Source organism: Carcharhinus amblyrhynchos, chromosome 34, assembly GCF_965287045.1.
Source record: "Carcharhinus amblyrhynchos chromosome 34, sCarAmb.v2.hapA, whole genome shotgun sequence".
Taxonomy (NCBI): Eukaryota; Metazoa; Chordata; class Chondrichthyes; order Carcharhiniformes; family Carcharhinidae; genus Carcharhinus; species Carcharhinus amblyrhynchos.
Genome location: NC_137357.1, coordinates 20,780,468 through 20,807,362, shown reverse-complemented (window position 1 = coordinate 20,807,362; position 26,895 = coordinate 20,780,468). Strand labels below are relative to the sequence as shown.

The 26,895-nt window shown below is 46.4% G+C and overlaps 1 protein-coding gene across 1 annotated transcript in view; it reads right to left on the bottom strand.

The window, feature by feature from the left end:
- LOC145361194 (leucine-rich repeat transmembrane neuronal protein 4-like) overlaps nucleotides 1–26,895 on the bottom strand; it is a 200,753-nt gene that overhangs the window by 148,418 nt on the left and 25,440 nt on the right. The window lies entirely within an intron of this gene.

The following is a 26,895-nucleotide window of genomic DNA, read 5'->3' as shown; positions in this document are numbered from 1 at the left end:
TTCAAATGAAGAGTTCCTAGGAAGATGATGATAGGGTAAATGGTTTCTGTCCAATGGTGCAAACAGCCACCATTATGTGATCAAATGTGAAACCTACAGAACATGCAAAATACTACCCGTGTAGCTCCTGCACATCACGCAGAGAAGATGACTGCCTGAAGTCACGCAGATGGTGATTGATGCGCATATTGTAATGACTATAAATCAGAATTCGAGAAGTTTCAAACCCGCGCATCAATAACACAATTCAATTACTCTCCATAAATTTAATATTGATGGATGCTGAAGTATCTAAAAACATTACGAGGCCACCAGGGGCAGAGAGCAAAGGGATAATGGACACCAGGCGATACCGCAGCGCTGTTATATACTGGTCGCTTCAGCTTCATAAATCAGTACACCAAACATCATCTCTGGTGAGGGAAAAAAAATGTTTCCCTTCATCTTGAAGCTGAGCAGAAAAGCGTGACTTTAGCAGTGACCTTCCTGCACAGTGGATTTCTCAATTTTGTGTTTGTATATACCCATGCATTTTGGAATATCAATTAGCTTTTTGCAAGGGGAGACCATAAAGGCTGGCATGATTTATGTTTTGCCAGATGGCTTGGGTGTTCTGTTAGTTTTGTTGCATCTAACTTCAATGAAGAAGAAATTAGAAGCTTCCACTGTCAGTAATTGAAGAGAGACTGCTTTGAGCGAGTCACAAGTGGCCGGAACTACTTGCCTGCTTAAAAAAAAAGCAGAAAAATGCTTTGCCCTTGATCTGAAACAATCCAAAATATCAGCCAAGTTGCACAGTGTGAGTATGTGTCCAAGGTGGCGTAGTGGTATTGACACTAGACTGGTCATTCAGAGACCTGGGGTTCGAATCCCACTACGGCGGATGGGGAAATTTGAATTCAGTAAACATCTGATGACCGTGAAACCATTGCCGATTGTTGGTAGAAACCCATCTGGTTTACTCGTGTCCTTGAGGGAAGGAAATCTGCCATCCTTACCTGGCCTGGCCTACACGTGACTCCAGAGCCACTCCAAATGTGGTTGAATCTCAACTACCCTACAAGGGCAACCAGGGATGGGCAATGAATGCTGGCCCAGCCAGTGATACCCATGTCCCACCGATAAATAAAAAAACAGTCCTTTGGGGAAGGAAATCTGCCATCCTTACCCTGTCTGGCCTACATGTGACTCCAGATCCATACAGCAATGTGATTGACTCTTAAATGCCCTTGAGGATGGGTAATAAATGGCCAGCCAGCGACACCTACATCCTGTGAACGAATTAAAGAAAACAACAGTGGCTACATTTGTATAGCGCCTTTAATCATTGGCACTCTATTGAATCATCTGACCTGAAAATTTGGCTTCTGAAAATTTGAGGTGGGGTGGTGGGTGGGGATGCAGAAGAAGGGGTGGAAATTACTCAGCAGGGAGTGATGGAGGGGTGGGGGGGTAGTAATATCTCTGGGGGTTTGGCGGGAGATAACTACTGTGGCCTGGGGGGTTGCAGGAAATGTGGGGAAGGTGGGGGTGTGCAGTGTGGGGGAAGAGGATTGGAGCAGGAGCTGGCGGGGGCGGCGCAGGGTGCAGTTCTTGGTCAGGGTTGTGCTGTTTGAGTTACAGGTGATAAAGAAAAGTGTAAGAATATCTCATGTAAAACAGCGCCTGGGTTTCCTAAGGCTGGAGTTACTGAAAATCAGAAATATGGAGAATAAATTCTGTGATCATTTTTGGTGTCCGAATGCTGGAATTATGTCAACTACAAATGTGGTTTGGAACATTGATGCCAATTACAGGAAATATAATGTTAAATAATAGCCAGTCTTGAGTGCATTTGATGTCAAATGATAGCTAAACAATTGCTTCTGAGCATAATTGATGTTAACTGAGAACTAAATGATTGCTGTTGAGGGTAATAGATATCAAATGAGTGCAGATGCACGCTGCTGAATACAAATGAGGCTGAACTTGTCAAGGAGGGGGCCATTGGAGAGGGAGTTGTGTACAAGGGCAGAGATAGAACAAAGAAAATTACAGCACAGGAACAGGCCCTCCGGCCCTCCAATCCTGCACCAATCATGCTACCTGAGTGAACTAAAACCCCCTACCCTTCCGGGGACCATATCCCTCTATTCCCATCCTATTCATGTACTTATCAAGATTCCCCTTAAAAGTCACTACCGTATCCGCTTCCACTACCTCCCCCGGCAACGAGTTCCAGGCACCCACCACCCTCTGTATAAAAAAAATCTGTTTCATTCATCTCCTTTAAACCTTGTCCCTCGCACCTTAAACCTAAAGTAAAAGTTAAAAAGAGTAATTGACTCTTCCACCCTGGGAAAAAGCTTCTGACTATCCACTCTGTTCATGCTCCTCATAATCTTGTAGACTTCTATCAGGCCACCCCTCAATCTCCATCGCTCCAGTGAGAACAAACCAAGTTTCTCCAACCTTTCCTCATAGCTAATGCCCTCCATACCAGGCAACATCCTGGGAAATCTTTTCTGTACCCTCTCCAAAGTCTCCACATGCTTCTGGTAGTGTGGTGACGAGAATTGAACACTACATTCCAAGTGCAGCCTCACTAAGGTTCTATAAAACTGCAACATGACTTGCCAATTTTTAAACTCAATGCCCCGGCCGATGAAGGCAAGCATGCCGTACGCCTTCTTGACGACCTTCTCCACCTGCATTGCCACTTTCAGTGACCTGTGTACCTGTACATCCAGATCCCTTTGCCGATCAACACCTTTAAAGGTTTTACCATTTACTGTATATTTCCTATCTGTATTAGGCCTTTCAAAATGCATTACTTCACATTTGTCCAGATTAAACTCCATCTGCCATCTCTCCACCCAAGTCTCCAACTGATCTATATCCTGCTGTATCCTCTGATGGTCCTCATCACTATCTGCAAATCCACCAAACTGCAAACCTACTGATCATTCCAGTTACATTTTCCTCCAAATCATTTATATATTATAAACAGCAAAGGTCCCAGCACTGATCCCTGAGGAACACCACTAGTCACAGGCCTCCATTCAGAAACACACCCTTCCCCTGCTACCCTCTGTCTTCTTTGACTGAGCCAGTTTTGAATCCACCTTGCCAGCTCACCTCTGATCCCATGCGACTTCACCTTCTGCACCAGTCTGTCATGAGGGACCTTGTCAAAGGCCTTACTGAAGCCCATGTAGACAACATCCACTGGACAAAAAGGATTGTGGAGATGTTGGAAATCGCAGTGGTAAGGAAGAGGGTGAGGTACAGCAGGAGTTTAGAGACAAGTTTGAGAATTTTAAATTGGTGGCATTTGAGGACTGGCAGTCCAATCGCGAGATGATGAGTGAGACTTGGCAGGGGATGGCAGACTCAGTGGACTGAAGTTTGTGGAGGGTGGAAGGTGAAGAGAAAATTCTCTACAGTGCAGAAGGAGGCCATGAGCTGCACCAATAACAATCCCACCCAGCCCCAAGCCCCATGTATTTACCCTGCTAACCTTTCCTCAAACTCGGGCAATTTAGCAAAAAGCTTGCAAGATTACTATCAAATAAACTGGTTGGACTCTAAGCTGGTGTTGTGAGACTTCTTACTGCAATTTAGCATGGCCAGACTACCGAACCTGCACATCTTTGGAGTGTGGGAGGAAACTGGAGCACCTGGAGGAAACCCATGTAGATACGGGGAGAATGTGTAGTGTCTGCACAGACAGTGACCCGAGGTCGGGTCCCTAGTGTTGTGAGGCAGCAGTGCTAACCACTGTGCTGCCCAAATTGGGACAGCTGATGAGAGGCAGCAGGTCAAGGAAGGAGCAGAGAAGGGCAACAGTGTCAGTTGGCACAGTGGTTAGCACTGCTGCCTCACAGCGCCAGGGACCTGGGTTCAATCACAGCAACACGACAGCTCAGTGACTGTCACTGATTGCTGTGCAGACACATGGATTTGGGCCGGTGTCTGTGGGAGTTTGCGCATTCTCCCCGTGCTTGCGTGGGTTTTCTCCAGGTGCTCCGGTTTCCTCCCACACCCCAAAGATGTGCTATTAGGCTGATTGGCAGGAATAAATTGTCCCTAAATTAGTTCCCTCAATGTGGATGGCTATAAAACAATAGATAAGGGTCATGGGTGGAGGGGGGGACTGGTCGTGTTAAAATGGTGGCGCGGGCTCGTTGGGCCGAAGGGCCTGTTTCCCGGGCTGTTTTGTTCTTTGTTTTTGTTTTTGTTCTTTGGGTCTAGGTGGAATCTGCATGTTCTCCCCGTGTCTGCGTGGGTTTCCTCTGCGTGCTCCGGTTTCCTTCCAAAGTCCAAAGATGTGCAGGTTAGGTTGATTGGACATGCTAACCAGTAGGGTGGTGGAAACTCAGCAGCCTTGGTAGTGGAGAGGAGAGAAATGATTATATAGTCCATGAACATTCGCATGGATGCATGGTCTGAATGTTAATGTTTTGAACTGCTGGAATATTGCGGAAGTACTGTCTGAAAATTTGCAGATTTATGCATGCCAATATTAGTATAATTGTGCAATCTAAACTTTAACATCCAAACACTCAGGATTTGAATGAAATTCCATTTCCCACTGTTATAACTGCTATGTTAAAGAACATAAATAATTTTAATTAAAAACACTTCCATTTTATTTTCAAGAGTCAACACCTGGAATTGCTTGTGAAGACATTGACATACCAACATCCACCTTGTGTAATTTCAGGTCTAATTTTCTTGTGCTTCACTCCCTGGAGTTGGGAGATGCACATTTTAATCCCTCTTTTCCTTCTGGCACAGACTGATGGTGGGAGGAAGAACAGAATTATTTACTCCCCAAATTTTATTTTTCATTTGTGGGACATGGGTGTCGCTGGCTGGGCCAGCATTTATTGTCCATCCCTAGTTGCCCTTGGAGGGCAGTTGAGAGTCAACCACATTGCTGTGGCTCTGGAGTTATATGTAGGCCAGACCGGGGAAAGACAGCAGATTTCCTTCCCTAAAGGATATTCGTGAACCAGATGGGTTTTTCCGACAGTGGGTTTCACGGTCATCAGTAGATTCTTAATTCTAGAGTTTTTAAAAATTGAACTTCAATTCCACCATCTGCCAGGATTTGAACCCAGGTCTCCAGAACATTAGCTGATTCCTGGATTAATAGTCTAGCGGTAATACCACTAGCCCATTGCCTCCTGCGAAAGGATGAAGGGTGAGATTCTCCAGCCTCTCAACCACGTGTTTCCTGCTGGGGGTGGGGAGGTGGCTCATATTTTGCGGGCAGCAGAATTCTCTGGTGCTGCCTCTGTAAATGGGGATTCCCACTGACAGTCAATCCATGCCAGAAGGAAACCCACGGGGTGGGGGTGCGCTGCCGGTGGAACCGGAGAATCCCAGCGGCTTGGTCATTTGCAGCAGCAACCTTGATTGGAAACTGGCAAACCAGACATTGGCTCAATTCATATCTCTGTCTCTTCCTATCCCTGTCTCTCTTCCATCTCCATTTAGCTCTCCCTGTTTCCCTTCTGTCTGCCTCGCCATGACCTTTGTCTGTTTCTCTCTCTCCACTCTGTCTTTCTGTCTGTATCTCTGTGCCTGTCCCTTTGTGTCTTCCCTCGTTTTTTTTCGGTTACTCAATCCTTGCTTCTCTCCATCTTGTTTTGTCCCGACCTCAATCTTCTTGCTTTGCTCTGTTGAGACATCTCTCAGCTGCCAATTCACATTTCCTTGCATCGTGTTCCTCTGTTTCTCTTGCTCACTGTCCTGTCTTGCTCTACACACACACACACACACACACCCCCACACACACACACCCCCTGGCCTGGGATACATAGACTGGAGGGATTAGCGGGGTAAATATGTGGCGTTACGGGGATAGGGCCTGGATGGGTTTGTTATTGATGGGCCAAGCGGCCTCCTTCTGTAGGATTTCTATGGTTTCATATGGGGCACAGAGTATCAGAACAAGGAGGTAATATTGGAGTTGTTCAGAGTGTTGGTTAGGCCACAGCTGGAGTACTGTGTGTAGTTCTGGTCACCTCACTGTCGGAAGGATGTGATTACACTGGAGGGGGTACAGAGGAGATTCACTGGGATGTTGTCTGGGACAGAGCATCTGAGCTATATGGAGAGACTGGATAGGCTTGGATTGTTTTCTCTGGAGCAGAGAAGGCTGAGGGCGGACACGACTGAGGTGGTTAAGAATATGAGGGGTTATGGACAGGGTGAGTAGGAAGCAGCAGTACCCCTTGGTTGAGGGGTCAATGATGAGGCAGCATAGTTTTGTGGTGAGGGGATTTGAGAGAAACCTTTTTCACTCAGTGTTGTGGAAATCTGGAATGCACTGCCCAGGAAGGTAGTCAAGGTCGGAAACCTTACAACCTTTAAAAAATAATTGGATGAGCGTTTGAAATATTGAAGGATATTGGGACAAGTGCAGGACAATGGGATCAACACGTGTTTAGTGGTAAAGGATTGTCAGTGCAGACTCGATGGGCTGAAGGGCCATTTCTGCACTGTATGGCTCTATAGATGGGATTTTACAGCTTTGCATGTCCCAAAACCAGAAAATCCCGCCCAATGTCGACAGACCTCATCCCTGCCCACTCTGATTTTCATTGTCAGGGTGGGGGTGGGGTAGTGTGGCAGTAGGAAACGGTAAAATACCAGCCGATGACTCGCTAACATTTGGTGGGTTTTTAGAAAAGCCTTCAAGGAGACGCTGGGGGGTGTTGGGGGGAGGCGGGGGATGGTGGGGGTGGGTGGACGGCAGGGAGGCAGCAGGGCGGGGGGGGGGGTTGGGGGGTTGTGGGGGGGAGCAAGGCACAGGTTTGAGATTGGAGGGAGAAGTTCCAGAAATCATGGCCTAAATATTGCTGAAAGCATAGCCTCTGTTGATGGGGTGAAGGGAAGGGGGTTGCTTACAAGAGTCTATATGGAGGGACAATGAGAATTGTAGTCCTTTTTGAGGTTTCAGTGGCAGCGGCTGGTGGGGTGGGGGTGGGGGATAAGGTCCTGAAGGAATTTAAACACAAATATTTGCATTCCGGTGGCAGCTTTCCCATTGTTCCCGCTGCGTGCGTGATATCTGTTGCTCCATCAACAGGGCAAGAGTGAGTCTTGTATTGCCAAATGATGATTGAGGGAATCGTTGTTGCATCAGACAGGCCTGCTATAGATTCCTGGCTTATAACTAGAGGTTTCGAAGGTTATCAAGGGAGAAGTAATTTTCGCGCAGACATCTCTCAGTTACGATGCAAGCAATCTGTTTCGAGCCCATTTATCATAACTCCACGTTTGGAGAAGCCTGCCCAAAAGATGAGCTGCTCTTTGAACGGGGAGATGATCAGATTTTCAATGAGTTTTAAGAATATTGTTTCAGGCTGACTATAACCAAGCACACTCACCGATGCAAATAACAAAACAACATTCCACAAGCGCCTATTTATTTCCCACAGCCTCTCCTGTAACCTTATATTCAGTGGTTAGATTAATTGGCAATAATTTAAATTATGATATGGAGGACAGGGTGGGTGGAATAGGCAACGAGCTGTTATCTTTAGCCACTGCGCCTATCAATCCAGTAACAAAGCAAAATACTGCAGAGGCTTCACGCTGCTGTCACAGGGCGATTCGTCCAGAGCTTCCGGGAAACTCTACAGTACATTCGGCCCATCAATTCTGCACCAATCACAATTCCGCCCAGCTCCTATTTCCTGCACCCCCCCCCCCCCACATGCTTAGCCTGCTCACCACCCCCGTCCCCCGATGCTAGGGTGACTTAACATGGCCAATCAACCCAGGTCCTATCCCCCGAACCCTGCGCATTTACCCTAGCGAGCCCCCCCCCCCCCGAGACCGAGGGACAATTTAACACGGTCAGTCCACCTAACCCCGCACATCTTTGGACTTTGAGAGGAAACCGGGGTGCCCGGAGGAAACCCACGCAGACACAGGGAGAATGTGCAGACTCCACACAGACAGTGACCCAAGCAGGGAATTGAACCCGGGTCCCTGGCGCTGTGAGGCAGCAGTGCGAGCCAAACTGCCACCATGCCGCCCCTCAGGGAGTAGCTCGGGGGGACCGGGGTTCGAATCCAGCAGTGGCAGATGGTGAAAGTTGAAATCAAGAAAAAATATCTGGAATTGAAAGTCTATTGATGACCATTGTCAATTATGTCCTTCAGGGAAGAAAAGCTGCTGTACTTAGTTGGTCTGGCCTGCATGTGACTCCAGACCCACAGCAAGTGTGGTTCACTCTCAGTGCAGAAGGAGGCCATTCGGTCCATCGAGTCTCCACCGACCAGAATTCCACTCAGGCCCTATCACCGTAACTCGATGCATCGTCCCCCTGACACTAAGGTGCAATTTAGCATGACCAATCCATCCAACTCGCACATCTTTGGACTGTGGGAGGAAACCAGAGCACCCAGAGGAAACGCACGCAGACGTGGAGAGAATGTGCAGACTCCACACAGACAGTGACCCAAACTGGGAATCGAACCCGGGACCCTGGCCAACCACTGTGCCGCCCTCGAAATGCATCCTGAAAGGGCAATAGATATCCCTTCAGTGCATGGTCCCCCCATGTCGACACTATAGTTAAGAAAGCCCACCATCACCTCTACTTTCTCAGAAGATGAAGGAAATTTGGCATGTCAGCTACAACTCTCACCAACTTTCACAGATGCACCATAGAAAGCATTCTTTCTGGTTGTATCACAGCTTGGTATGGGCTCCTGCTCTGCCCAAGAGCACACCAACTACAATAGATCGTGAACGTAGCCCAATCCATCACACAAACCAGCCTCCCATCCATTGACTCTGTCTACACTTCCTGCTGCCTTGGAAAAGCAGCCAGCATAATTAAGGACCCCACACACTCTGGTCATTCTCTCTTCCACCTTCTTCCATCAGGGAAAAAGATACAAAAGTCTGAGGTCACGTGGCAACCAACTCAAGAACAGTTTCTTCCCTGCAGCCATCAGGCTTTTGAATGGACCTACCTTGCATTAAGTTGATCTTTCTCTACACCCTAGCTGTGGCTGTAATTCTACATTCTGCACCCTTTTCTTTCCTTCTCTATGAACGGTATGCTTTGTCTGTATAGCACACAAGAAACAATACTTTTCACTGTAAATACATGTGACAATAATAAATCAAATCAACAATCAGAGAGTTCCACAAATTCACCCCCTCTGCGAGAAGTAGTTCCTCCTCCTCTCAGTGTTAGACCTACCGCCTCTCAACCTACATTTGTGACCTCTTGTTTGAGATTTGCCCCACCGGGGGAAACATTTGGTCTACATTTCCTTTATCAATCCCTTTTAAAATTTTATATCCCTCGATCAGATCCCCTTTCATCTTTCTAAACTCCAGTGAGTGCAAGCACAAACTGTTTAATCTCTTCTCGTACATCAACCCCTTCATCCCCTCAATTAATCCAGTGACCCTGCTCTGAACTGCCTCCAAAGCCACCACATCCTTCCTCAAATAAAGAGACCAAAACTGGACACAATACTCCAGATGTGGTCTCACCAACACCCTGTACAATCACAACAACATTTCTCTACTCTTATACTCCAGTCCCTTTGCAGTAAATGCCAACATCCAATTTGCCTTTTTTATGATATGCCGTACCTGCGGACCCACTTTCTATGATTCATGAACACAGACACCCGACACAATTTGAATGTGCTTTTCATTTGGGCAATCATTTGCCTGATTTTGCTGTCAAAATGGATAACCTCACACTTAGCCACATTAAAGTCCATCTCCCAAATGTTGGCCCATTCTCCTAGCCTATCAATAATCTGCCTTGATCTCCTCTTCACTGTTCGTGAAATAAAAATTTGACACTCAAAGCCTGGTCAAAATAGTAAGATTTAAAGAACGTCTTAAAGAAGGGAAGAGAGCTGGCGAGGAATAGAGGTTCACTTAGGAAGTGCCGCAGTGTTAGAGCTGGCAGATCCAACTGCCTTCTTGGCCAGAAAGTTCCCATCCTGTCTGAGCCGACGAAGGGCAGACAATGAAAATCCATTAACCTCAGATGGGATTTTATGGTTTTGGGATGAGCGAGGCCGTAAAATCCCGCCTACTCAGGTGGATAGTCAAGATCCAGTGGCACCTGACAAAGAGTAGGGAATTCTCCTGATGTCCTGAAATGCCTCTTTTCCTTAAACTAATGCTGCCCACGTCGACTGAGTGGTGACTTGCTTTTTGTGTTCATGGGATCTTGTCCAACATCCATGTATGGAAACAGAGAAAATTGAATCAGGAGTAGGTCATTCAGCCCTTCCAGCCTGCCCCATCATTCATCTTACTCATATCTGATCATCAAATTCAATATCCTGAGGTCCCCTTCCCCCCATATTCCTCGGTCTCTTTAGCCCCAAGAGCTAGATCTAATTTCTCCTTGAAATTACGCAATGTTTGGGCCTCAACTACTTTCTGTGGTCATGAATTCCACCGGTTCACCACTCTGAAAGAATTTCTCATCACATCAATCTTAAAAGGTTTACCCCTTATCCTCAAACTATGACTCCTAGTTCTGAATTCCTCCCACCATTGGAAACATTCTTTTGAATCTACCCTGTCTAATCCTATTAGAATTTTGTAAATTTTGACAAGTTTCCCTCTCAATCTTTTAAACTCCAGTGAATATAATCCTTACTGGCTTAGTTTTTCCTCATAAGACAGAGTTACCATCCCTCCATAACAATGACATCCTTCTTCAGATAAGGACACCAAAACTGCAGACAAAATTCTAGGTGTGGCCTGACCAAGGCAATGTACAATCCTTATTCCTATACTCAAATCCTCTCACTATGAAGACCAATGTGCTATTTGCCGCCTTTACTGTCTGCTGTATCTGCATGCTTACTCTCAGCAACTTAAGCACGAGGACACCAAGGCCTCTGAGTATTCACCTCTCAATTTACACCCATTCGAATAATAATGTCTTCCTATTATTGCGACTAAAGTGGATAACCTCACACGTATCCACATTATACTGTATCTGCTATGCATTTGTTAACACACTCAACCTGTCCAAATCCCACTGAACTATCTCTGTATTCTCCTCACAGCTCACCCTTCAAGCCAACTTTGCATCATTTGTAAATTTGGAGATAATATATTCAGTTCCTTCTTCCAGATCATTAATATATAATATGAACAGTTGGGGACCTAGCACAGATCCCTGCGGAACCCCACCAGTCTCTGACTGCCTATCAGAAAAAGACCCATTTATGCCAACTCTTTGCTTCCGATCTGCTAACCGACTTTCTACCTATCTGAAAACATGACCTCCAATGCTTTAACTTGACATTGTAGTCTGTTATGTTGAGATGTTGTCAAAAGCTGTCTGAAAGTCTAACTAAACCACATCCACCAGCTCTTCCTGGTCAACTCTGCTAGTTACATCCTCAAAGAAATCCAATAGATTTGTCAAGCATGATCTCCCCTTTGTAAATCCATGCTGACTTTGTCTGATTATACCATTGCTTTCCAAACGTTGAGTTATGAAATTCTTGATAATGGACTCCAGCGACTTCCCCAGTGCTGTCATTAAGCTCACTGTTCCATTGTTTCCTCTATTCTCTCAACCTCCATTTTTGAATAACGGGCTCACATTAACTACCCTCCAATCTGCAGGAACCAGTCCACAGCCCAAAGAATTTTGGAAAAAGACCACCAGTGGATCTATTATTTCCAGGGCCACTTCCTGAAGTATTCTGGGATGAAGATTATCCGGCCCTGGAGATTTATCCATCTATAATCCCCATTAATTTCCCCAAAACCATTTCTCCGCTCATGGAGATTTCCTTCAGCTCCTCACTGAACTTGAGTCTCTCCAAACTTCAAGTACATTATTCATGTTTTCCTGTGTGAAAGCTGAAGCAAAGTATGGAATTAATCCCTCAGTCATTTCTTTGTTGATTGTTTCAGACTGGAAGGCGCTGACATTGTAAATGTGTGGGGTTACGGGAGGTGGGGCCTGGGGTGGGATTGTGGTTGGCTCAGACTCGATGGGCTGAATGGCCTCTTGCTGCACTGTAGGGGTTCTATGATTCTGAGGCTTCATTTTTATCAATCTTTTCACATACGCACAGAAACTTTTCCAGTTCAGTTCTTATGTTCCCCGCGAGCTTACTTCCCTACCCTCATTTTCCCCTTCTTAATCAATCTCTTGGTCCATTATACAAGTAGGGTAATTACATTTCAAAGCAATTCATTGAAAGCAAAGTGCTTTTGAGACATTTCTGACAGACAGGATAATAATGCATTATATTAATGCAAGTGTTTTTTTTTATTCCTTCACTTGGACCTAGTTTCTCATCACTGACTTAATTATTACTTTCTTCATGTGAAAGGCTGCAAAAGGCCAGCCACAATCACCTCTAGAATAGAACTGAGATCGCTCTTGCATTCAACCACCCACTCCCTGCCTGAAGTGTGCTGCAAAATTGATGGAAGTTGATTAATATTTACCAATGTACTCTGTTGTGTTTATTAAAATAGCGCGACAAAGGATGTGAAACAGAAGGGCAAAATTCAGTAATCCTGCATTATCCCCCACAACCCACCCCATTGCTAAACAAGAATGGGATGCTGTGAAAAATAAACATGGGTGGGAAATTGGGTTCTGATACACAAACTCTCTGCTGGGCATGCGCAATTTACATCCACGTGTGCTCTCAACCGAAACGTGAGCCTCAGGTCATTTCCCATTCACTTAAGAATTGGTCAAAGAAGGCTGTCTGCGGAGGGGTGACCAAAGGCTTGGTCAAACGGGAGGCAGAGGGGCTCAGGGAGGATGATGTGGCTTCAGTGGCTACAGGCATGAAGGCCAGTTGTGGGCGAGTTATAGAGAAGGGCGGCACAACAGACCAGAGTTGAAGAAACGGAGGGATTGTATGGGTTGGGTGTAGCTGATTAGTATTGAAACAGAAGAGGGGATGGGAATGTTAGAGACAAAGCCACTAAGCAACCTAAACACGAGATGGTGTTACTGTCTGATCAATTACATCGTAAAGGTTAAGGGAAACCCCACATGCACAACATCATAGAATCTCGACAGTGCCGAAAGAGGCCATTTGGCCCATCGAGTCTGCACTGACCGCAGTCCGACCCAGGTCCGATCCTTGTCACCCCATGTATTTACCTTACTAGTTGGCTTGACATTTAAGGGGCAATTTAGCATGGCCAATCCACCTAACCTGCACATCTTTGGAGGAAACTGGAGCACCTGGAGGAAACCCACGCAGACTCTGGGAGAACATGCACATTCCACACAGACAGTGACCCAAGCTGGGAATCGAACCGAGGTCCCTGGCACTGTGAGGCAGCAGTGCGAACCACAGTGTCACCATGCTGTCCCAGTGGCACAGCAGTTAGCACTGCAAAAGATATATAAAAAATACAGCAACTAATTGTCTTTCAGCAGAAATAAACAAGCTGGGACACGGTGTGTGTGGAGGGAGTGACATAAGACTGAATAAGTCAAGAAACTATTGTCAGGAAGTCAGAGTGAAGGGCCACCATGGGAAATGGAATGGCCAAAGGCAGACATTGGAAAAGTCTCAGGCGAGATTTTAACGAGGCCTTAAATTCCTGCCCATGGAGTCACAGAGAAATGTAGCATGGAAACAGGCCCTTCAGCCCAACCGATCCATGCCAATTGGTGCCCTCCTACCTCGCCCCAATTACCTGCGTTTGGCCCGTGTCCCTGTAATCCTTTCCCATCCATGCACTTATCCAAATGCTTTTTAAAATGTTGTTATTGAACCTGCCTCAACCACATCCTCTGGCAGCTCCTGTAGCTTCCTCTCTGACCATATCAGTGTGTACAGAGGGCAGTCAGTTTGGCCCTTCACCTCCCGGTCATAGCCTCACTCAATAACAGGGGAGCCCCATGAATTAGTTTCGATTTCACCAGCGGGCTCGGGTCCGATCAGGAACGGGGGGGTCTAAGTGTGGCGGGGGGGGGCGGTCAGGTGCAGGGCACCAGAGTTTTGGACGTGCCGGGGTTTTGGAAGATGGAGGGTGGCAAGGAGAGCACTGAAATAGCCACGCACTGAGGGTTTTTTAAAGCTGTGGCTGGGGGTTTCAGCAACAGATGGCTTGAATGAGTAGCGGAGGTGGAAGAGGCAGCTCTGTGAATGGAACTCAGCTCATTAATTAACCGGTGTTAGATTGAAGCATCAACGCCTGATGTTCAAGAAATCAGTGGCATTAGCTCCAAAGGAGTGTTTTGGTTTGGCTGACTCAGTGGTTCACCGTGAAGAACACAGCTCCTGATCCTCAGTTTCCCTAATGGAATCCAGAGGCGAGATGATAAGAAGCCTTTTTCTCTTCATCGAGAACCACGAGACTTGACTCATCAGGAACTGGACACAGGCGGCCATGTGCCAGCTCTTTGGGGAAATGTGAGGAACAAAGAAAATTGCAGCACAGGAACAGGCCCTTCGGCCCTCCAAGCCTGCACCTAACCAAACGAAAACCACATGTGCCTACGGAGTTCATATCCTTCCATTCCCATCCAATTTGTCCAGTAACCCCTGGAATTTTTTTCACACAGAGGGCGGTGAGTGTCTGGAATGAGCTGCCAGAGGTAGTGGTGAAAACGGGTACAACTCTATCTCTTAAAAAGCATTTAGATAGTTACCTGGGTAAGATGGGTATAGAGGGATATGGACCAAATACAGGCAATTGGGATTAGCTTAGGAGTTTGAAAAAAAAGGGCAGCATGGACAAGTTGGGCCAAAGGGCCTGTTTCCATGTTGTAAACCTTTATGACTCTACGATAAATACCAGTCCCATAGCTGCTTCCACAACCTCCCCGGGCAGTGCATTCACTACCCTCTGTGTAAAAAACTTACCTCGCACATCTCCTCTAAAATATTCCCCAGGCATCTTAAATCTACCTCCCCATAGTCCTTGACTTTTCTACCCTAGGAAAGAGCATCTGATGATCCATTCTGTCCATGCCACTCAATCTTGTAGACCTCTATCAGGTCACCCCTCAACCTCCGTATTCCAGGAAGAACCCACCAGGTTTATCCAATGTCTCCTAATAGCTCAGATGGCTCCACAGGTTAATGTGATTTTCTGTTCAAAATGCAAGGGCCTCTGTTTCGCTCATTCCCCGTGTGAGAGCAAACCCACATTCTCTTGCCGAGCATCTTTCCTCATTGCCGGGCTCAAACAGAAGCCCTCTAAATGCCCGATCAGAGAAATGAGGGGGAATTTTCCCATCCCGCCTACCATGGGACTCGTAGCGGGAATGCATAGGTCTGCTAACCTTGGGACGGGATTTTCTGGTTTTGGGGTGAGTGTGGCCATACAATCCCACCCCAGGGTCTTCATCAATTCAATACTCTTCCTTCAACACATTAAAAACACATATTGTCTCTCCTCATCATTCTCTCCACATCCGCAAAAATAGTCCTGGTATTTCAAGTATCCTTTCTGGAAAAAGTTCCCTGTCCTTCCTGGCTGGGCAGCATTTATTGCCCATCCCTAGAGGGCAGTTGAGAGTCAACCACATTGCCGTGGCTCTGGAGTCACGTGTAGGCCAGACCGGGTAAGGATGGCAGATTTCCTTCGGGTTTTCCCGACAATGGTTTCAAGGTCAACAGCAGATTCTTAATTCCAGATTTTCTTTTATTGAATTCAAATTCCCCACCACCTGCTGTGGGATTCGAACCTGGCTCCCCAGAACATGAGCAGAGTTTCGGGATGAATAATCCCGCGATAATGTTACTCGGCCATCGCCTCTCCCTGTGCCGTGGGATTTAAAGGGAAGACTTGTCTGATGCCCCTTTGATATAGAACATAGAACGTTACAGCGCAGAACAGGCCCTTCGGCCCACGATGTTGCGCCGACCAATTAAGAAAAAAGCAATGACCCTCTAACCTAAACCAATCCCTTTCCATCCATAAACCTATCCATGGATCTCTTAAATGCCCCCAAACTAGGCGCATTTACAACTGCAGCAGGCAGGGCATTCCAATCCCTCACCACCCTCTGGGTAAAGAACCTACCCCTGACATCCGTCCTATAACTACCCCCCCTTAATTTAAAGCAATGATATATCTTTTGTTCAGTTGCTGAATCATTGAAACATTTCAAGTCAAGTTTTTTTTTTGACATCATGAATGGATGTTGTTGACTTTGTTCAAAACCAGATGAGTCAGCCATCAAACTGGAAGAAATGCGATCACTCGCCAAAAGGTCAGTGCTGTCTTTGGCAGTGCCAGGGAATTTGTACGAGTTATGCTGGATTTTGAGCCTTTGTCAGTGGCACAGAGGGTTTCGCAAGTAAATAGTTCCATTCAGATTTTCTGCAGTTGGTGCAGAGATTACTGGGGATGGGGTGTGTCCATGGGACATGCGCCAGTCACTGTTTGCACTTGGCATACCCATAGAAGGACACAAAGACAGCAGACACATGGAGACACCACCACCTCTAGTTGTACTCTTGAGTCATAGGCTATCCTGATTTAGAAATACATTGCTGTTCCTTCATGGCCTTTGGTCAAATTTTGGAATTTTCAACCTAACAGACCCGGAGAGGATATTGACTGCAGACATTCAAGAAGGTGGCTCACAGCTACCTTCCTGAGGGAACCTTAGAGTGGACATTAGATGATGGCTTTGCCAAAAAGGCTTATCATAGAATTCTTATGGTGTAGAAAAAGGCCCATCAAATCTTCACTGGCTCTCCGACAGAGCATCTTCCCCAGGCCCTATCCCCTAATCTCACATATTAACCTGGCTAATTCCCCAAACCGACACATCTTGGGACACAAAGGGGCAATTTAGCCTGGCCCATCCACCGAACCTGCACATCTTCGGCGTGTGGGAGGAAACCAGAGCACCCGGAGGAAACCCACGCAGACCGGGGGGGGGAGAATGTCCAGACAGATAATCACCCAAGGTCGGAATTGAACCCAGGGCCCTGGTGCTGCGGGGCAGCTGTGCTCACACTGTGCCCACCCCACCTCTCCTGTGAATGAATTGGATTTGAAAAAACGAGGAGGAGGAGAAGTGGGACATGGTGGATTTGATTATGGCAAAAGGCGGCCCTCGGAGCAAGAGTTAGTGTCTTCATGGCAGACAGGCTTCAGCACAAATGAAGGTAAAATGAAATCTGTGTAATTGCAGCAGTGCAGCTCAGGATGACTCACTGCTGTCTTATGTAACCCAAACTGACTAATCTACATAAGAAGCTCATGGCAAATTTCTGATCTCCTCAACTCCCTCTGTGAACACTAACTTTTCTGTACATCATCGCCTCCTCCACAATTATTGAACCACACAAATATGGTTGATGAAATCACTTAACTATAATCTGAAATGAAACTCAAAGATGTTGTTAGCTGAGCTTAGGTTGGTTAAAGTCTTTGTGATCTTCAGTTGCATGATTAAACAATGAAGCACATCCTCATCTCCCAGGCTAAATTCTCCATGGAAAAATAGATCATCGCTCTGCTTGTTCTCCTCTCCTCTCCCACCGTCGTAATCCCCACTGCCCTCACCCACCCACCGAGGACGGTAATCTCTCCCTCAGTGTTAACAAAATCAAAGAGATAGTCATTGCCTTCAGGAAGCGCAGTGGTGGGTATTCCCCTGTTTACATCAATGGAGACAAAGTAGAAATGGTTCAAGTTTCCAGATCACCAACAACCTGTCCTGGTCCCCCCCATGCTGATGTTTTGAAAGCCCCACCAACGCTTCTACTTTCTCAGAAGACTAAGGAAATTTGACATGTCCGCAACAACTCTCACCAACTTCCACAGATGCACCATAGAAAGCATTCTTTCTGGTTGTATCACAGCTTGGTCTGGGCTCCTGCTCTGCCCAAAACAGGAAGAAACTACAAAAGGTCGTGAGTGTAGCCCAATCCATCTCGCAAACCAGCCTCCCATCCATTGACTCAGTCTACACTTCCCACTACCTCGACAAAGCAGCCAGCATAATTCAGGATCCCCTCACGCATCCGAGACATTCTCTCTCCCACCTTCTTCCGTCAGAAAAAAGATACAAAAGCCTGAGGTCACGTACCAACTGACTCACAAACAGCTTCTTCCCTGCTGAATGGACCTACCTCGCATAACATTGATCTTTCTTTATATCCTAGCTATGACTGTAACACTACATTCTGCACACTCTCCTTTCCTTCTCTATGAACAGTATGCTTTGTCTGTGTAGCGCCCAAGGAATAATATTTTTCACTGTCTGCTAATATACGTGAGAATAATAAATCAAATCATCCAGAGCCCTCTCAAACTTGTGAGTCACAGGAAGGAAGATATGAATAATTTACAGCAGATAATTATGATTTGTTGATAGAGAGACGATGGAATTCTCCCAAATGTTTGCAGCGTTCACAGGGAAGTGTAGGTCCCTTGTCCACACTGGAGGTGTCAAACAAATCAGACCATTCACCCACGCTGGTTCTTTATCACTACCTGGAAAATTTCCCTGCTTGTGTCCATAGTCCACACGTCATTGAAAAATGTACTGAGGTCATTCTGGAAACAAATAAATTGGTTCCAGGAAGGTTTCTGTTGCTTTTGACATCCGGTTTTCACTCTCAAGTATATCTTGGTGGTTCTGGAACTCTGGGGAAGGTGGGAATTTTCTGAGGGGTGCCAAGTGCAGGCAACTTTCTGACTTCGGAAGTATGAGAGAGAAGTGATCAGGGATTTGGGGTGTCCATCAGTGATATGGGCGTGTGGGGCATATTATTCCTTTGTGGGACATGGGTGCTGCATTTATTTGCCATCTCTAGTTGCCTGAGGGCAGTTCAGAGTCAACCACATTGCTGTGGGTCAGACCAGGGAAGGACAGCAGTTTTCTGAGATTCTGAATTCTAGATATTTTTGGCTGGATTTGAACACAGCTGCCCTGAACATTAGCTGAGTTTCTGGATTAATAGTCTTGTGATAATACTACGAGAAGGTTTGACAGTGAAATAGGGGTGTGAGGTTTCTGTTGGTGCTGTGGAGCAGTTATTCATAAAATCTTAGAAACCTTACAATATGGAAGAGGCCATTCAGCCCATCAAGTCTGCATTGACTCTCTGCTAGAGCATCTTATCCGGGCCCTCTACCTTGTTCTAGCCTCGTAACCCCACACATTTCCCATGGCTAATCTATATAACCTACATTAACTTTGGACATTAAGGCGCAATTTACATGGTCAATCAACATAACTCCCACTTCTTTGGATTGTGGTAGGAAACCAGAGCACCTGGAGGAAACCCACACTGACATGGGGAGAATGTGCAAATTACACACCGACAGTCACTTGATGCCAGAATTGAACCTGGGCCCCTGGTGTGATGAGGGAACAGTGCTAACCTCTGTGTCACCCTTTGTTGACTGCGTTGTTGATCTGGGGTGTTGGGACCATCCTCAGAATGGGGAGGGACACAACCAGGCATCCAATCAGTAAACTTTCAGAAGGTGCTGGGATGGTGTGGGGTATCAATAAATCCAGAGGGCGAGAGGCAGAGCATTACTTTAAAGGATAGAATCAAATTAATGAACTTATGTCAGGCTGATGGAATGGGTCCAGAGGAGGTTCACAAGAGTGACCCCTGGTGTGAAGAGCTGGTCGTATGAGGATCGGTTGAAGACTCTGGGTCTGTACTCGTTGGCGTTTAGAAGTTCACAGGGTACTGAGAGGCCTGGATAGAGTGGACGTGGAGAGGATGTTTCCACTCGCACAACCTCAGGCTAAAGGGACGATCCTTTAAAACAGAGATGAGGAGGAATTTCTTCAGCCAGAGAGTGGGGAATCTGTGGAACTCTTCGCCACAGAAGGCTGTGGAGGCCGGGTCATTGCGTGTCTTTCAGACAGAGATAGATAGGTCCTTGATTAATAAGAGGATCAGGGGGAAAGGCAGGAGAATGGGGATGAGAAAAATATCAACCATGACTGAATGGTGGAGTAGCCTCGATGGGCTGAGTGGCCTAACTCTGTTCCTATGTCTTATGGTGGTGTTCAAAGGGAGGAAATGCAAGCTTATGGCTTACAGCTCCAGCCTCAATCCAGGGTAACAGACCTCGACACTATTTCCATCTCAGTAATGATACAGTGCATTCAGTGATGATCTGACACCATGCCTGGTCTGTGCTGCCCTTACACACCAGGCTATCTCCTCTGACAGCGCAATCTAGCTTGTACTACATTCAAACGTTCAGATCCAGGCATAGGGTGCAAACTCCTTGTGAGATCCAACTTGGGTGGAATAGAAAGTTAACCCAGAGAACCGTACAATTAGAAGCTTTGGGGTTGTGGTGGGGTGGGTGGGCGGGCAGTATCATTCAGATGTTCAAGATCACTGTACATCAAAACATGGGAAATTGGAGCAGGTGGAGGCCATTTGGCCCTTCAAGCCTGTTCTATCACTCATTATCATCATCATGGCTGATCATCAGTAACCTGTTCCCAAATGTCCCCCCTCAAAACCTTTGATCTATTTCACCCCCCCCCCCCCCGCCCCTGCCCCCGAAGTGCTCTATCCAGTCTTAAAAGCTTTACCTGCCATCCAAAGCATCCTTTCTGCATCTACCCTGTCTTGTCCTGTTAGAATTTTATAGGTTTCGATGACATTTCCCCCCCTCACTTTTGAACTCCAGCAAACATAATCCTAACCAACTCAATCTCTCCTACGCCATCCCAGGAATCAGTCTGGTAAACCTTCCTCTACAGCAAGAACATCCTTCCTCAGACAAGGAGACCAAAACTGCACACAATATTCCAGGCAACGGAAAGATGCTGGAAAATCTCAGCAGGTCTCACAGCTTCTGTGGAAGGAGAAAAGAGCCAACATTTCAAGTCCATCTGACCCTTCACCACATTTCTTTAGAAGGAATTCTTCAAAATGCAGCTAATGAAAATACAACAAAACTTACTCCAACTTATGAATCAAAGAAAGAGTTTAATAAAGAAACATCATTACTCCAAACTTGGAGCCTTCCCCTGGGCCAATCCAAGTGCCACACCATTCGATTTATTTGTAGTTCCTCACTTTTAGTGAACCAACTGGTCAGCTGACCAAGACAGCCCTCTGTCATTGGCTCCATGGTTTACTGGGTCAGCTGACCCTTACATCTTGTTCCCATTGGTCACATTACATCCAATCCAAAGTTGTCACTGGTTCCATTCTAACAGATGTGGAGATGCCAGCATTGGACTGGGGTAAGCACAGTCAGACATTTTACATTCTAACAGGCCAGAGCTCTGTTTCTGATTCCAGCATCTGCAGTATTTTGCATTTATATTACAATATTCCAGGTGTGGCCTTGCCAAGGCCCTGTATAATTGCAGCAAGACATCCCCTGTCCCTGTACTCAAATCCTCTCCCAATGAAGGTCCACAAACCATTTTGCTGTTTGACTGCCTGCCTCACCGACACGCTGACCTCCAGCGACTGGTGAACCACCACACTCAGGCCTGGTTTCACGTTCCTCTCTCTCAATGTATAGCAATTCTGAAACGGAGGGCACTTGGGGGTCAACAATAAATACTGACCCAGCCAGTGGCAAGTCACTTTCAGTGGGCGATCGAACCAGAGTTTAGCAGAGTGTTGGTTCCAGTGAGAAAAATGGTGGGTGGGATTTTACGGCCTTGGTCAAGTGAGACTGGACATTTTCACTGTTCGCCCCTCCGATTCCGTGGTGGGCGGGGCGGGAGAATTTGGGAATTCTGTTTCCCTCCAGAAAAATTGATTGTTTTTTCTCTCCAGGGCGGCACGGTGGTTAACACTGCTGCCTCACAGAGCCAGGGAACCGGGTTCAATTCCCAGCTTGGGGCACTGTCTGTGTGGAGTTTGCATGTTCTCTCCCCGTGTCTGTGTGGGTTTCCTCCGGGTGCTCCAGATTCCTCCCACAGTCCAGAGATGTGCGGGTTAGGTGGACTGGTCTTGCTAAATTGCCCCCTTAGTGTCAGAGGGATTAGTCGGGTAAATGCATGGGGTTATGGTGAGAGGGCCTGGGTTGGATTGTTGTTGGTGCAGCCTTGATGGGCTGAATGGCCTCTTTCTACGATGATCTTCTGATATTCTGGCACAAAAGAAAACAGCTGGGTGTTCTTACGCCATCATTTGGGGACGGAAGGGGTGGGGGTAGGGTAGGGGTGGGAGCAGGGACGGGCCTTCGACCTGCCGGCAAAGCCTGGCTGCGCTGAGATCGGGCCACCATGCATCCCAATCAGAACATGAATGATCCTCCCCCCTCCCAGGACCATGCCGACCGAACAGGGGACTTCTGGAGAGAGTGGTGTGACTTTGACCAAATGACCTTTTGGACAATTGTGCTTGTTTTTGAAGTGTTGTGGGGTGAGTGACCTCCCGTCGGGTTATAATGATGGAAAGTCTGTGATAATTGTCCAAACAATGCAGCATTCAAATGAACTAAAGCCCTTTCAAGGCTGTGAGAAGACTGGCTGTTAACTCAAGTGAAGGAGACAGGGAGGAGGAAATGTTCACCATCTTATTTGATGTTATTGACACCTTTGCCTGACTGTCTGATAAAAGCCTTTTCTTTTAAGAACTACTTAGGTGCAATTGGTGTTCTGATTGTGGAATAATGGGGACAACCTTATCTCACCCTGATAGTGCAGGAGCAGAGGATGGCAGCTCTGTATGTTCCTGATGACGGTGAAGTGTGATTTGTCAGCCATCAGTGGGTTGACAAACCATTCCCAAACACAGCGTATCAGCTCTCCACGCACACAGCTCCCCAGCCATCCCTGCCCCACTGCTGGAACATTCTTTTAATGCGCCGTTCTCTCAGTAAATTGGATCTCTCTCCGGTTAACAGGCAATAAAAGAATTGAGAGAGGAGTTATCCTCTGCTTGTTTGTACAGGACACGGTCAGTATTCATGCTGAGTGCATTTGACGCCTTAATTGAATTGAGTGCCTATCATGGGCTCAGGCCTCCGTGCTCCCATCGTGGAGGGGGAGGAGGACAGGGGTCTGGTGGGGGGGAGGGAGGGGGACGTTGAGGGGGCATGTGGGGGCTGCTGCTTTGGAGGTGCTGTTGTCTCGGCGAGACACAAAATAGAAACTCTCGCTATCTGTTCTGGCATTGTGGGTGCGGCTCAAGGTGTGAGACATATACCCCGCGCCCGCCACCCCCCAAACTGGGATCTGAAGGAAAGCGGGTGCTTTCTTTCGTTGGATTTATTATTGTCACATGAATTGGTCTCCAGCGAAATGTATTTTTTTTTGCACACGATAGGGGAGGCAATGGCCTAGTGGTATTGTCTCTCAACTATTCATCCAGAAGCTCAACTCATGTTCGGGGGGACCTGGGTTCGAATCCCGTCACAGCAGATGGTGGAATTTAAACTCAATTAAAAAATATGTGGAATTAAGACTCTACTGATGAAATCATTGACGATTGTTGGAAAAACCCACCTGGTTCACTATTGTCCTTTAGGGAAGGAAATCTGCTGTCCTTATCCGGTCTGGCCTACATGTGACTCCAGAAGTGCAGCAATGTGGTTGACTTTCAACTGCCCTCGGGTAACTAGGGATGGGCAGTAAATGTTGACCCAGCCAAGACACCCATGTCCCACAGCGTGAACTAAAAAATACTGTTCATAGAGTACATAGGGAAGAAGGAAAGGAGAGGGTGCAGAATAGAGTGTTCCAGTCATAGCTAGGGTGAAAAGAAAGATCTGTTTAAAAAGGCCTGTTAAAAAGTCTGATGGCAGCAAGGAAGAAGTTGTTCTTGAGTTGGTTGGTACATGTCCTCAAACTTGAGTATTTTTTTTCCCAATGGAAGAAAGTTCTCAGTGTCCCTCAACTAATATTCCCCAAAAAACTACATGTCAACTCATCACTCACTTCTCATTGACCTTGGTGTGTGTGCGGTGCAGCAGCTGATGTGACGGTGGCCTAGTGGCATTATTCCTCCACCAGTAATCCACAAACTCAATGAATGTTCTGGGGATCTGGGTTCGAATCACATCACAGCAGATGCTGGGATTTGAATTCAATAAACAGGCAATCTGGAATTAGGAATCTACTGATGACCGTAAAACCATTGTCGATTGTCGCAAAAACCCATCTGGTTCACCAATGTCCTTTGAGGAAGGAAATCTGCCATCCTTACTTGGTCTGGCCTACACATGACTCCAGATCCACAGCAATGTGGTTGACTCTCAACTGTCCTCCAAGGGCAACTAGGGACGGGCAATAAATGTTGGCCTAGCCAGCGATGCCCAGGTCCCACAAATGATTAAAAATAAATCAATTTTTTAAATTCACTCAGGGGCTGGGACAACATTTATGGCCATCCTTAATTTCCCTTGAAACTGGGTGGCTTGCAAGAACATTTTCAGGGAAACATTGCTGTGGATCTGGAGTTAGATGTGAGCCAGGCCAGGTAAGTACAGCAGATTTCCTTCCCGAAGAGCATGAGTGAACTGGATGGGTTTTCACTGGCAATGGACAATGGTTTTATGGTCATTATTAACTTTTAATTCCAGGTTTTTAAATTAAAATTGAGTCTAAATATTACCTATTTTTATAAGCCGTTCAACCCTTTGAGCCTGCTCTGTCATTCATTTTGATCATGGCTGATCCTCGATCTCAATATCCTGATCCCCATCCCCCCCCCCCCCCCCCCAACATCCCTTGGTCCCTTTAAAGTCAAGAGCTATATCTAATTGCTTCTTGAAATCAGACAATGTCTTGGCCTCAGCTATATTCTGTGGTAGTGAATTCTACACATTCACCACCCTCTGGGTGAAGAACTTTATCCTCACCTCAGTTCTAAAAGGGTATCCTCAAACTATGATTCCCCCACCATTTGGAAAATTCTTTCTGAATCTACCCTGTCAAACCCTTTTAGAATTTTGTAAGTTTCTCTGACATCCCCTCTCGCTCTTCTGAACTCCAATGAATATAATCCGAACCAATTTAGTCTCTCCTCATGTGACAGAGCTGCCATCCCAGGAATCAGCCTGGTAAACCTTTGCTGCACTCCCTCTATAGCAAGGACATCCTTCCTCAGTTAAGGACACCAAAACTGCACACAGTTTTCCAGATGTGGCCTCACCAATGCCCTATACAATTGCAGCAAAACATCCCGCTCCCTATACTCAAATCCTCTCGCCCTGGAGGCCAACATTGCATTTTCCTTCTTTACTGACCGTCATGATTTCTGTCCTTGCTTTGACCGAAATTCCAACATTTTTCCTAAAAGAAAAGGCACACTTCAGCAGACAGGACTGTCCAGGATGAGAAAAGACCATTCTGCAAGTCATATTGTTCAATGGTCATAATTGTTAGAAGTGGCAAGGCTCTTTGGAGTTAACAAATTTGACCCCTTTCAAAACCAGTTTCCAGTGTCCCCAGATCCCTCCTTTTATATTTTAGAAATGCCTAAAATTGCTGCTTGAATCTATTTGGATCACCTGCTGGATCAACATCCAAGTTATGGCCCTTATCATTCGTAACTTTCTCATGATGTTAAACCCTGCCCTTGATTTTTCAGCTCTTTGCCAAAGAGAATGACTTGTCTCAATAGTTTCAAGCAAGGAAATCACTTACTTATAGAATCATAACATCTCCACTGCAGAAGGAGGCCATTTGGCTCATTGCGCGTGCAGTGACAACAAGCCCACCCAGGCTCTATCCTCAGAACTCCATGCATTTATGCTCCTAATCTCCCTGACACTAAGGGACAATTTCTCATGACCAATGCATCTAACCCACACATCTTTTGGACATTGGGAGGAAACCAGAGCACCCAGAGGAAACCCATGCAGGCACGGGGCGAATGTGCAAATTCTCCACAGAGACCAGAATTGAACCCAGGTCCCTAGTTGGGACGAGGATATTCCAGTTCATAGTGAATGCAAAATTAGAAGCAAACACGGCCCGAGGAATCTAAGATGTACAACGATCGGTATTTCTGTGAACAGTGGATTGAAAGTGAGACTGAAACTTGATTAGGTAAAAGTAGACTGGGGTCACAACAGAATCTATATAATTTAATTTATGAAGAAAGATATAACGTTGACAGGAAAGCTTCTTGGACAATAAGAAGCACTTGAAACAATTTAGGACCAGTTAAAGCATGGAATTGGCCCAAGCTTGTTCCTCCACACTTTGGAGACAGGCTTGATGTCCTTGTGATTAATGATGCAGAGCTGCAGAGTAGCACAGAGTTATTGTCGCACAAGGACTTCTTAATGAAGAAACTTCATTACTCCAAATTTGGGGCCTCACCCTGGGCCAGTCCAAGTTCCCCACAATTCCCAACAGGTTCTTATTTATAGTGAGCCAGCTGGTCAGTATGAGGAACGGTTGAGGACTCTGCGTTTGTACTCAGTAGAGTTTAGAAGGATGAGGGGGGATCTTAGTGAAACTGTGAGGCCTGGATACAGTGGATGTGGAGAGAATGTTTCCGCTAGTAGGAAAAACTAGAACTAGAGGGCACAACCTCAGGCGAAAGGGATGAAACAGAGATGAGGAGGAATTTCTTCAGCCAGAGAGTGGGGAATCTGTGGAACTCTTTGCCACAGAAGGCTGTGGAGGCCTGGTCATTGAGTGTCTTTAAGACAGAGATAGATAGGTTCTTGATTAATAAGGGGACCAGGGGTTATGGGGAAAGGGCAGGGGAATGGGGATGTGAAACATATAAGAAACATATATATATAAACATATCAGCCATGATTGAATGACAGAGCAGACTCGATGGGCCGAGTGGCCTAATTTTGCTCCTCTGTCTTATGGTCTTGCATCATTCGTAATTGGTTCCCATGGTTTACTGGGTCAGCTGACCCTTACAGCATGTTACCATTGGTCAAATGACATCCAGTCCAAAGTTGTCACCAGTTACATCCTAACAGTTCCGATGGAGATGGTCATTGATGTGAAGAGGC